At 27.0% G+C, this 13,598-nt stretch overlaps 1 long non-coding RNA gene across 1 annotated transcript; it reads right to left on the reverse strand.

Moving 5' to 3' along the window:
* Nucleotides 1-1,856: 1,856 nt before the first annotated feature.
* On the reverse strand, nucleotides 1,857-6,227 carry LOC129989494 (uncharacterized). Its single transcript, XR_008785779.1, has 3 exons — nucleotides 6,121-6,227; nucleotides 3,709-3,875; nucleotides 1,857-2,010 (listed from the first exon to the last, which is right to left on the reverse strand). It is a non-coding gene; the product is annotated as an uncharacterized LOC129989494 (long non-coding RNA).
* Between the last annotated feature and the right edge of the window lie 7,371 nt (nucleotides 6,228-13,598).

Here is a 13,598-nt window from a genome sequence, read left to right on the forward strand (position 1 = left end):
ATTATATTTAATATGCAAGTTCATTGTTTCGTCGAATCAAATTATTGTATAAAATCATCCATTATGCACTTAAAAAGAATAAAAAAACCAATTGTTTTAATAAATCAGAATTAATAAATTTCTAATATTTGCTGAGAAGTTGCATAATTATTAGTTTGATTTGCAAGAATTTTTGTTTGTTAATTATTCTGAATGTACACCTTGTTCTTAAAACATTGTTATCCATTGTTTAGTTTACTATCAATTAGGTTCGATCTAAAATTAATTAATAATTTATCAGAATTTTACTGATTATGATTTAAAGATTCCTTTTTCGTGTGTGATCTCACTTCTCCATCACAAGCTACTTGTTTCTGATTTGATTTAGGTACATTTTTTTTAAATTTTAATTTAAGAAAATGTGTTTTTAAACTTTTTTTCGAACATAGTATGAATAGTTAAATTTTTTACGTGATTTTTACAATTGATATAGATGCTATATAGACGAAATGTCACATTATATTTATTTTAGTCTAATATTGATTATGATATCACTCTAAAATTTATAGTTCAGTAGAGGATAATTATTTTCTCTTACCTAAGTAAATTTTTGCACTTCTAATTAAACGTGGTTTTCTATTCTGAAAATAAGTTATCGGCTTGATTTCATTAATCGTTAACAGAACACTTGGAATGTTTATGGATTATAAGCCATTTTAGCTTCGTATTATAATATTCTGTGAAGGGTTAATTTTAAATTGTATGCTTAAAATTACGATAATCCGATATACGAACTACACGTGGGGAACAAATGTTAATAATTAGTTAAATGATTAATCACATTTATTCCTCTTACCTATTATATAATTTCATGTTAATAATTATTGCTCATGTTAAAAATAAAAGATTATATAACTTGAACAGTGATTAAAACGGAACACAAATGTTATTTTACAATGGAGAGAAACTGAAAATTCATATTTCATTTTTATTAAAAAAAAACCGTTTTCAAAATCCTGTTTTTACTTTCCTCAATTATCGTAATTTAATTACTAATACTATAAATAATGGCTGATTAGCAACTTGAATATTTTCATTGAAGCTTCATATTTTCTGTTAGCATAATTCCAAAATATCAACAATAACTCGAATTGTTTTGTTTTAATAATTCTTTTTAAATATATTCCTTGGTACTTCAATGATCGTAAGAAAATAATTGTATAAGGCTCTTGATTCTGTCTAGGTATTTATTATTATACAATGCATTTAATCAACAAAGCAATGAAAAATTTCATTTTCTGAAAAATTTTAAGCATATTACAAGTGAGTTTCCCTTTTATTTTAAAATTTTATTTTCTGTTTGTAGTATTGAGACTGTTGTGTGTAATTTATCTGTTAAAAGTGTTTGATAACTAATTGAAATTATTTTTTAATTTACCGATTTTAAATTACATTTTTATTAATTCATCTTTTAAAATCAATTATTGAGTATTTGTTAATTATGCATTAATCATTAAAATATTTAAATAATAAAGATAACCTTTACTGACTTTTTAAGTTTCAAAATTGTTGTTTTCTCCTCTTGTATTCATCTTGAGACCCAATTTATTTCAATCAAATTATTTATTAAATCGAATGTAAAATATGATTGAGTTTCGAATAAGCCAGCATCCATTGTATTTGAATTTAGAATTTTTGATAGAACATTTTAGCTTGAATACATTCTTTTTAAAATTCTTAACATATAAAAAAAATACTAATATTATTCTTTTGCAAGAGAAATTAGCAAGAGCCAGTTAAAACTTTTTAACATTTATCATTTTAAGTTTTATCAAATGTTAAGCATCTGTATATTGTTGAAATAATAAATCAAGAAATTACAAAAGAATAATTTTATTTTCAGCTTATAATATTATTAATTACAGCCATGTTGCATTGATTTAATATTAAATTTATTCTATAATTTCTGATTATAAACAATCATCTTCACAGAAAACCAGGAACTTCATGCCAGTGTTTGGTTCTTTAAGTCTGAAATAATATAAAATATTTTTATAAAATACAATCAGATATTAGCCATAGTTATTTCATATAATATCAAACCATAATTATATCTAAAGTTTTGACAGGAGAAACTGAAAGAATTGGATATTCAATCTCAGACTGAGTACACATCATGATCAATGTTGAGTCTGAGTTCACATCTTTCATTGTTAGACTGAATGCAATGTGTACAGAGTAAGCAGGTATTGTACAGAGTACACAGTTGTACACATATGAGCGCATTTTTGTTTAGCTATTATGTTTTAAAAGTTTTCGGGGGCTATTTAGTTTGCACAAAGGAAATAAAATGTGTTCAAATAATGGTAACAAATATTTATACGAGGCTTGAGGAAAATTGTATATGCATACTAAACTTTTCATGTGCCGAACACCTTTTTAATTAGGCAGGTGAAACCGGTGAGAGTTTAATTAATAAATACATATGAAACTTATTTTTCTGTAAGGATTAAAAAGTTCAATATTAAGATGTCTTTTATTTTTCATATAATAATCTTAAACAATAAAAAAAATACATTTTATAGTGCCAATTATAAACGTATCCTTTGTATAATTTCCAGTGAAATGATCTCTTTTTCTGCCTTAAAAATAGCTTTACTAATTTTTAAGGTGAATTTATTTAGATTTTTTGGCTAGCATTTATATTCGCTATCTTTAAAGAAAAATTTTTTATTGAATATTTTCAATGAAAACTATTGTTTTTCGTGCAAAAAAAGAATATTTACATTGGACGAAAGGAGAGCATAGATATAGTGAGAGAATTTGCAGCTTGGAATTTAAATGATTAAATGCGCGCAGAATGCTCTTTAACATTTACAGATAATCAATTTATAATAATCTTCATCATAAACTTTAAATTTTATCTCACTGATAATTCAAAATGAAACTTATTTTTTATCTTTTTTTAAAACGGAAAACGCCAAGTTTCATTAATCACAGCATTTAATCTTCAAGAAAATTCTTTTAAATATTTATTGTGATACTACTCACTGAATATCACAGCTAAGAGAAGGATAACATTTTATTAATTTCTAGACTTTTTAACATTTAATTTATTATTTAGCTAACATTAAATATCGCTTGGTTGAATGATGACTGAATAAGTGGCTGAGTATAAATGATGACTGAATTACTTGTTAAAAAAAGCATTCGCAATTTTTTAGAGCTCAGTGAAAAAATGAAAGCATATATTCATCAGGCATGCTTTATAGATGAACTTTTTAACATTGATTTCTAATAAATTCAGTTTTTATAAAAATTAAGGTATAAAATATGAATTATCATCAAACAATTTAATAAACGTACATTTATGTTTTATGATTGAGTTGTTAATAAAAATCCGTTTTAATAATAACCGGAAACGGAAATATTGCATCCTTGTATTGAAATAAAATACCCATTCATTTATATTTCGTAAATAATCTAATAAAAATAATTATTAAGGAATTACGTTTTGTTGATAACTGGAATTATAAAACTGCATTCACGTCTAGAAACGTAATTTATATTACATAGATTATCTAGCTGCAAAAACTTTTAATTAATTTATTTATAAAATGCTTTACTAATTAATTTTTTCAATACTTAATTTGAAGAATAGTGTAAAGAATTGATTAACTTTAGTTCAAAATATTGATGTTTCAAAAGCTGTCATGGTATGATATTTACCCTGTTCATTTCTTCCACAAGTAGCTCAAAGCTGGGTTGTAGGCTCCGTAGTAATTGTAGGCATAGGGGGCAGCAACGTAGGGGTTGTAGCCAGCGTAGTATCCACCGTAGTAAGGCCACTGTGCAAGAGTGCACACTACCAAGGCCACCAAGACAAGGAGAACAAACTGTGGAAAAGAAAGTACAAAAATTACATTTAAAGAGTCGCAAATTATGCATTCTTCAAAAATCTAATGTAATAAATATAATTAAAATTTTCACCGGAGTTAAAAAGAAAAGCATATATTATACTTTTAAAATTTTCAAATGTAGTATGCTTGATTGAAATTATAAAAAGGCATGATGTATTAAAAACCAAAATTATAAAGAAATTAAAATACAATAAAAAAAACCATACAAAAGAAATTGTTATTTAAAAAGATATTAAATATATGACTGAAATTCCAGTTTAAGCCGTATTTCTTCTATAAGTGCATTATACGTTTACAATTAGGATTTAACTCATGTTTTCTATTTAAATAATTTTAAAAGCTTTTTTTTCATTTATGGAAAATTTTATTCTATAATTGTGAAAATTTGTGAAGGAAATCAAATGTGTGCTTAAGGGGAAACAGTTTGCCGTTAACGAAGTCGCATATTTAAAGTTTGGATGTCACATATTTCAAAATATTGCAAGTCACGCATTTGTAGTTTGTAAATATGTGGTTTGCCAAATCCCTTGTCAAATTTCAATATTCTAGCTCACTGGGCATCTTATTTAAATTTTTCACTCAAACATCAACAGACTTAATTACAAAAAAGTTTTATCAATATCACAACGTTTTAAAAAGGAGGAGCAAATAAAAATTTAAAGTTTTAATAATTTTATGATTACAATGATATATTAAATCATTCTTTGTCGATGTGAAAGTCAAATTTATTATATCATTCATGTAATAAATTTATGATATATATACAATTTATCGGAAATTTTCTATATATTTAATAACATACATTAGTTGCAATTCCAATCTTGCTAGCTTATTTTCAGGCAAGAAACAGCGCCATTTTGAAATTTTCTCTTTCTTATATCTAAGTTATGATTTTTAATCAAAAAAATTATTACATTTTTTACGTATGCAAAATCCATTATTTTTATTTATTCACTTGTAAATACTTAATGTACAGAAAAAAATCTATATAACTTAATTAACTGAGTAACAAAATCACCAGAATTACGAAAAATACAAAGAAACTTTAACTATTTTTCTCTTCAAACTTCAGATAATAATTTAATGTATATTATTTACATTCAATATCAACTAAATGCTTAGCCCTTTCAAGTACAAAGTATTTGCCTAAAACTAAAAATAGAAAAGCGAGGCCTTTTTATTTTTTATAATTCGCAAACATTATATATAAAAAAGCAAATAGAAAAATAAACCAAAAATAATTCTAGCTCATAATGTGATCCAACAAAATTTTTTAAAGTTATATTTTCTGTAAAAATCATGAACGTAAGTGGAAATTTCATATAAATTAAGTAAGAATAATTACTGATTACAAGATACAATTAGATAATTATGATGATAAAATAGTTGAATTATTAATTAATAATTTGAAAAAATGTATATAAAGAAATTGTACTAAAAATAATTATAATTTAAATCAGGTGTCATCTGAATAAAGAAGGTTTTCCTAGATATTATTTACTGTGGTTGTCATAACTACTTTATCCAGAATCATGTTTCAAAATAATAAAAATACTGAAAAGCTTTGGTACATATTTTTTACTAATATATTTGTATTTTTAATATTCAAAAAGTATTCTAAATGTTCATATTCATATACAAAGACCACTTTGAAAGTATTTGTCTCATAGTCATCGTTCGAAAATTTGTCTTGAAATTTTCTGTCAGCAATTGTATAAGACTTTATTCAAATAAACATAAACAACGTATTTATAAACATTAATCCAGAGCAGAAACAAAAAAAACCTAGAATAGTTGATGGCTTCAAATCTTAGTTTCTAACCTTTACATTTATTTACATTATTTAGTTTCTAACATTTACGTTATTTTCAATTTCTACATTTCATTCAATTTAAATCTAACCTGATACGGCCAACATTATGTTCAGTTCTATATTTTGTTCAATTTAAATTTAAACTAACATCTTGAAGTATTCAAATAATTATTAGCAATTCCTTTTTACATTAACCTTATCCAAAAATTAATAACTTTTCTCTGAATTTTAACAATAATTTATTTGTTGCATAAAATACATTTTTTTCGTGAATAATAGTCTCGAGTGGCATAAAATAAAAATTAAAATTCTCCTAATTTATTTCCAATTATTTCAAAACAGTTAATAATACGATTATTAAGAATTGTTTTAACTATGGATAACGAATAGAAAACCAAAGGTACTCACCAAGGTTTGCATGTTGTAATTCTTTTCTAGCTCGAAAGTGAAAAGTATGATTTGGCTTTGCAGATCTGGGCTTTTATATTCTTTCCGAAATGATAACAAAAAATCTGGATGGTACAATTAGTAGGTCAGTTTTCAAGGCTAATCATCTTCCGTTCGGGAAATCCTCAATAGTCATCCACGCCTTTTTTTAGGGCGTGGTACAAGAAACATAGAAATAAACTTGTATTCATTGCTTTGTTTTATTGGCTAGTTTTTTTCCCTTTCCGCTTTCCTTTATTTCTATATAGCAACTAGCAACTATGTAGAAATAAATTAAATTAAATTAAAAATACTGCAAATAATTTAAGGAGTCGCCCTTTGGTATATAAAAAGAAATTATAAAAATTCGGCCATGATTATTTGGGATTTGATTGTTTATTTTTCGTATATTGTGAATCAAAGAGCCTACATTATTCATCTTACATAAAGATTTTTAGTTTGTTTTTATTTTAAAATAGATCAAATAATTCGCCAATCTATGAAATAGATTAATCTACGTTAGAATTCCTACATATTTGTTGTGTTGTTGTTGAGCTTGCCTTAAATTTGTGAAGGCAAATGCATTTTTTTTTCAAATTAAATCGTATTGAAAAAAATAATATGTGAAAACATGATTTTTTTCGGTATACTAAAAATAAGAATATGTTTCGATTATTTTGCGGTCTTTAGTCCTTTATTTATGTTCAATATTTGATAAAAATATTAATCAGGTTTTCCCAAATTTAAAAATTTACTACACCGTCGTTTAAAGATATAAAATTATAATTTTATTAAATCAATTGATTAGACAACAATCAAATTTTTAAAATATTAAAATAGTGAACCGTCATTACATTAAATTTAAAAGTTTATTAAAAACAAAGAAAGAAATCCTGCAGAAATAACATTGTTATCATTAAAAAGTGATTTTTCTTTTTTTTTAGTTTTAAGGTAATTCAAAAACCATTTTTAGATTATAATTTTGAAATTTATTGTCAACAATTTTCGTATGTATGACGCAGGATAGATAATTTTGGTTTTTGCACCATAAAAATCCAAATTCCAATCTTGTAAGTAAGCCATAGTGATTTTCCATTTGACGAAGGTTAAGCCAATTTTCACTCTGGTTTAAACTTTTAGTTTGACGTCTATTTCTTGATATCTTAAATCTTTTTTTTTATATTTTAAATCTCTGACTGAAAGAAAATTTTGGCAAATCTTCCATAGAGCATTTCTAATAATATATTGCAGTTTTATTAATTTGTGAAACCTTGAACTAAGAGTACCTGTAAAAACATTCGAAAAAGTAGTTTGACGTGGTCATACAAAAATTTGTTTACATTGGAGTGCTGCAATTCGACAATTCGATAAGAATGACTACTGCCCTATGTTAGATTTTTATATAAATATAGTTATGACTGCTAATAGGACATGGACAAGACATAAAAAAAAATTACTTTCAGCAGTATATTCATTGACTGAAGAAACACAATTCTTAATTATAATTCCTTGAGTAAATTTTCACTATGTTTCTCTTTCTAACGACTTAGAAATACACCGTTGCTAATTAGTTAATTACAATTAGAATGGAACGGCTTGTTAAATAGAGTGTAGAAAATCACAATTTTTTTAATTCAAAATTTTAAATCGGCCAAATGTTCCCAAAATTGTTACATATTTACTAAAAAGCGTTTTAGTTAAAAGATATATATGTATCCTGAATCGACCTAATTTTTTTTTTTTCAAAAACGCGGATTTTCAGTTTAAAAAAACATAAATGATCAACAAATTTTTATTTCCAAATACAAAAATGTAAAGTTCTGAATGCTATAACAATAAAAATCTAAAACGTGTCATAAAAATTTCATGTCATTTAGGTTTGCCCAACTGGCAGAAAAATTAACAATTTTCCATAAGGCAAGTCAAGTCGTGGTTTCATTTCCTTCTTATCTTCTTACTTCTATGCCCATGCGCAATAGAAATATAGTTTTCAATTAATAAAGAATTAATTATTTGATAAATTGCCTCGAAATGTTCACTAACACCCTTCTTATTCTTCACAGTACTTATGAAACTAAATTTGAGCAGAATCTATTCAATAGTTTATATTGCTATAGGTTACGAAAAAATGGTGCTTCGGTTTTATTTAAAAAGATATAGGAAATTCTTATTTGGAAATCAACACAAATTCAATAAATACTTTAAATTCTTAAAAGTTTTTTTGAATGGAATAAAATTATATTTTTGCCTATAATTCCATGCATAAAATGCATAAAAAGTAAAGCATTCACTTACTGTGTCTATAAACAACCATTTTTATGAAACAAAAACAGAAAAAAAAGCAACCAATTGAACATATTAACTCATCACCTACAGCTGTTACTTTTATGAAAGTTAAGTTGTGAAAAGGTAACCTTAGAGTCCTCTAAATAACTCTAGAGAGTCGAAAACATTGTCCGAAGTAGTGTCGGATCGTTTGACAGCGGAATTTCTTTTCTCATGGTTAAGAGTTCACAATTTTTCGGTTTAGTAATCACCTACAAGTGAATACAAGCTCTAATAATCGTAATATGGTTGTAATAGTTCTCATCATTTGATCTGAGAGTGCCTTAAGAAAATCCAGAAATGTATGTTAACATGTCGCATCGACTTCTTGTCATTTATATCCGCTGTCCACAAAGCAGTCTTCAAGTCTACCGTGACTGGGAACTTCCAGAAACGTTGGAAGTAAAATTGACTCTCCCCACCTCTTTTCATGGCCGAGGATCACCGTTCTGCTTATGCTATGTAGTTGTTGGTGGATTGTCTTCCTATGGATAATTACTGTTGATAGTAATTGTTGGTGGATTTGTCTTAATACGGCTGATTAATGCGTTATATTAAAAGTAACAACTTTTTTCAGAGACCGTTAGCAGGGCTAGGTTTGCATGAGTACTTATTGGGCTGATACATTTGAATGTAAAAAATAAATGTGCTCAAGTTTTGGCAAGGAAGTACTGTAGTAAAATTGAACTGAAGAGTGTTGAAGATCAAGCCTAATTTTGTAACCTTTTTGTTCGACCTGGTGTTTAGCAGTTTTCAAATTTTGCGTATACTGAATTTAAGTTTTTTGAACTAATGGATCTTCACAAAATTTCTTTTTTTTTCACTTTATATTGAGAAAATTTTACTGAGTATTATTTCTTGATTGTTTTAACTCAGTGGAACAGGTTTTTTTTTGAGTTCATTAATAATTTTAATCTCGCAGAATTGGTATTATTGCAAGATTTCTTTACCTCATCTCATTATTTTTTCATCATTGTATGAGTAAAGGTCATTGCCTAACCTTGCTTGAAATATTTGCGAAGTTCGACTATCATTCTTGATTAATTAACAAAACATTTTAACTTTTTTTCCAAGGTTGATTTCGAAAAATAATATTAACTGCATTTATACGTATCGTTAATCTTGAAAGGATTAAGCTCGATCATTGAATAGTTAAGAAAATGTTATATTATAGCAAATTACATATAGCAAATATCATTTTATATAATTACATTTTAATATCCTTGTTTCTTTAAATCCTATCCTTGTTATTTATTCCCATGTAATTTATTATCCTTGTTTCTTCTTTTAATATCCTTGTTTCTTTCTTTTACCTTTAAAATTACAGCTTCAGTATTGTTATCAATAAACAAATTCGTTTTATTATTGAAGCAGCAATAATAATTTTCTATAAAGTAAAACTGTTTGGTTACAGTCCAGGATAATTTTTTTAAAGTTATATAAAAATCAATTGCTCTGTACAAAACAAATAATTAAAAATTGCTTATTCAGAATCAATAATATTAGCATATATCACTTTCGTGCATAAAATCAGCATACATTTAGCACAAACTGATTTAAACACCCTCAGTGTACACTGATTATAATTGCTTAAGTAAATATAAGTACACATTAACTGTATTACTGATCAGTGTACACTTTGTATACTGATCCCATGTTTCAGTTACTTCCTAATCTATACAATTAATTACACACATAATTTCATATCTATGACTAATTTCATGACAGGGTTGTGGATAATCTTTATTTAACTTTGAAGGGTTAATTTTTTAAAAGGCTTAAAAGAATTATTCTGCCACGGAAAAGATCACTTGCATGATAAGTTTTCTAACTTGTTAGTTTTTGACATCACATTAAAAAAGGATATAATGTATGCTTACATTTGTTGCGTAAAATGTAAATAATACTTAAATACTTCTAGAAAAGTATTTTCAGTTAATTTTGAGGTTTTATTATGTAATGAATTTCTAAAACAAATCATTCCAGTTATAACTTTCTACAGTATGTTTTCATGATGACAAATAATATTATTTTTAAATCAAACCAGAAACAATGACCAGAAGTAAACTAAAGAATATCAATACTATTAGAACTCACTTTAATTATTCTATATTGCGGGAGGAAAATCTTTGTTTCCCCTATGAAGTAAGATACTAGTAGTGTATTTATGGATGAACTTTTATTAATGATGTATTTCTCTTTTTGTTCCACAATTTTTGTTGTAACTGAATCTCATTAAAAAAAACTGAATAATCCCATAGCATCATCATAATTGTTTCTTTTACAATTCGATAAAGCTCTGCAAAAAACATTGATAAATAATAATTAATAAACACAAATTCCAGTTTTCATAATGGATATAGTATTATTTCTCAATTAAAAACCAATATTTTGTTTTAATTAAGAATGTGAAATCTCCATTATCTTATGCAAACATTATTCCTTAACAATTTCCCAATTCATTATGATTTTCTTGATTGTTGCATCCAATTCTGCTAGAATTAAACCAAAAATATGATGGTTTGAAAGACACTCAGCATTAGTAATACTTTTGTCATTCAAAACAGCGGGACACCATATCTTTCTTTCATACTCTTTAATAAAGATGTTTCTTTCCCCTTCTCTCACATCAAATTGTGGACCTTGGAAAGGCCGTCAATGCCTTCCACGGCAGTGGCGAACAGTAGTTCATATTATATATTTTTGGAATGAATCTATAGTTTTTACTGAACCCAGTGTGCGTTCCTTAACGATCTCTTGGCGATTAATCCTTACTCTGGAGTTAATACATAAACATTCAAAAATTGAATATACATTTTGGGGCATCTCTTTTCCGATCGATTAAAATCAAAATTTGATATAAAACTACAAATTATTTATTTTTAAAAGGAGTTTTTTATTAAATTTATTTTAAAATATTATTTTTACTACTTTCGCGACTCTCTTACATTTATTTACCTTCTGAAAATTAAATATTATTTGTTTAATCCGAAAACGACCAGATCATACATACAGGATGACCACTTAAATAAGCCATTTCACCCCGACTTCGGAGAAACGGCAGCTATAGTCATAAAAGTGATATATAGTTGTAGTAAAATGCCTATATGCCATTTTGCTATAATGTGCCTATATGTAGGCACCGGCCATTTTCACATTAATCAAAATTCTCAGGGAAATTTTCAGTCTACGATTCAGAAACACAATAAAAGTAAGTGTATGACGAAATGACATTTTCAATCAAATATTTTCTCTAATTAATGATTTTTAGATGCGTGCTAAAACAGTGAATTTCGAAGAAATTTCGGAGATCAGAAGTCTATTTTTAATATCATATTTTAAACACCATACAAGAAAAATTTACAAACGTAATGATGAAAAGTACGAAAGATTAAATTCTAGACATTTTTTTCTGTTTGTTTCTGTTTCAATTTGAATTAATAAACTATATTATTTGCATAATAATACTTTATATTGAAGCATACACACAAATTATGTTTCATATATACAAATTATCTATATATTACATTTTACTCATACATACATTCACTCATACAATATACAGTATTTTTACAATGCAATTTCTCTTAATAATTTCTACACAATATAATCTGATATAATGGCTAAAATTGATTATTTTTATGCAAAGGATATTTATACTTTTTTAAAAGTTACAAAACTATATATTAACTTATACTTAGCATTTCATTCAAACAATATTCTCTATATTATAGTAAATTAATACTTACATTTTTAAGGAATTTCTAAATTAAAAAAATCATTATTAAGTATACCATTCAAAAAATGTTTAACTTCTGTTTTTCTATATATTTTATGATACTGGAAGTTTTAGCTCTTTACAGTATTGAAAATCTGTTTATTTTGAAAGTGGTGCAAGTCCATCTTAGATTGAAATTATTTCTAACCGAATATATTACGGCAAAATTTACCTCCAGTTGCTCTATGGTGAAGTAAATGTGGCCGCTTGATATCATGTCTGAAATTTAGGGTACTTCTATCTATCTAGCTTTGATAACGAAAATTGGTGGTTGTACAGTATTTCATAAATAATAAAAAAGTATATCTTACTTTTATGTTTCTTATTATACTTACTTGTAATAATACGTTTTCTTCCAACACCGATTGTTTAGTCCAGTGACAATGAAATAAATATCATTGATTACAAATTTCTGTTGTCAGGAAATTCAATTTTACCGAATGATCGTGATTTTTGAGTGGTAGAACTGGCAATCTGGAAAACCAGTTCCTTGTATATTCCCCAGGATTACTATAAAGTAATACGAAATTGTCGAAAACATAATAAATGTTTAATACATGAAATGAAACGCGGATTTTCAGCCCAGCCTCTGGAGAAAGCGGTTTTAAAAAGAAATAAAAATGCCGATGGAGAAACCGTGAATAGTATAACTACACTCATGTCCAAAATTAAGGTCACAAACATAAAATCTGAGAAAAATGAAAAACTATTCACTGTGTTGCCACGAAATTTGGCACAGAGGTACACTACAATGGAATAAAGAACATAGACACATAACAACATGGAACAGATTTTAATTGGGAATTAAGAAACAGGGTATATCAAAAAGTGTTACATTATGAATCAGAGATAAAGCATTTATCTCGAGAAAATTCCAGTCTAATATGGAGTGTGACCACCGTGCACTGCTATACAGGCTTCACAAAGAGCTTTTATGCTGTTTATGAGGGGGTCAATAAATGCTTGGGGCAACAAAGTCCATTCTTCTAAAAGAGCGGCTTTAAACTCTTGGAGAGTATTAGGAGGGGAGGTTACGGTGTGCAATGGCTCTTCAGAGACCATCCCAAACATGTTCAATAGGATTGTGATCCGGAGACCTCGACGGCCAGTCCATACGTCGAATATCCACTTCCTCAGGAAAATCATCAACGATCTGGGCTCTGTGCGGACTCTATAGAGATGTGCATTGACAGTATCCTCATCGAAGACGTGCAGTGGTGTACAACTGCCCAACATTATGCCACCCCAGACAAGGATTCCTCTGCCATCAAGTCTGTCGATATCTTTTATGTAGGAGGGAAGATATCGAGCTACTCGCTCTCTCCAGATGAAGATTCGACGAGTGTCACTCTGTGTG

Source organism: Argiope bruennichi, chromosome 10 (assembly GCF_947563725.1).
Source record: "Argiope bruennichi chromosome 10, qqArgBrue1.1, whole genome shotgun sequence".
Lineage (NCBI taxonomy): Eukaryota > Metazoa > Arthropoda > Arachnida > Araneae > Araneidae > Argiope > Argiope bruennichi.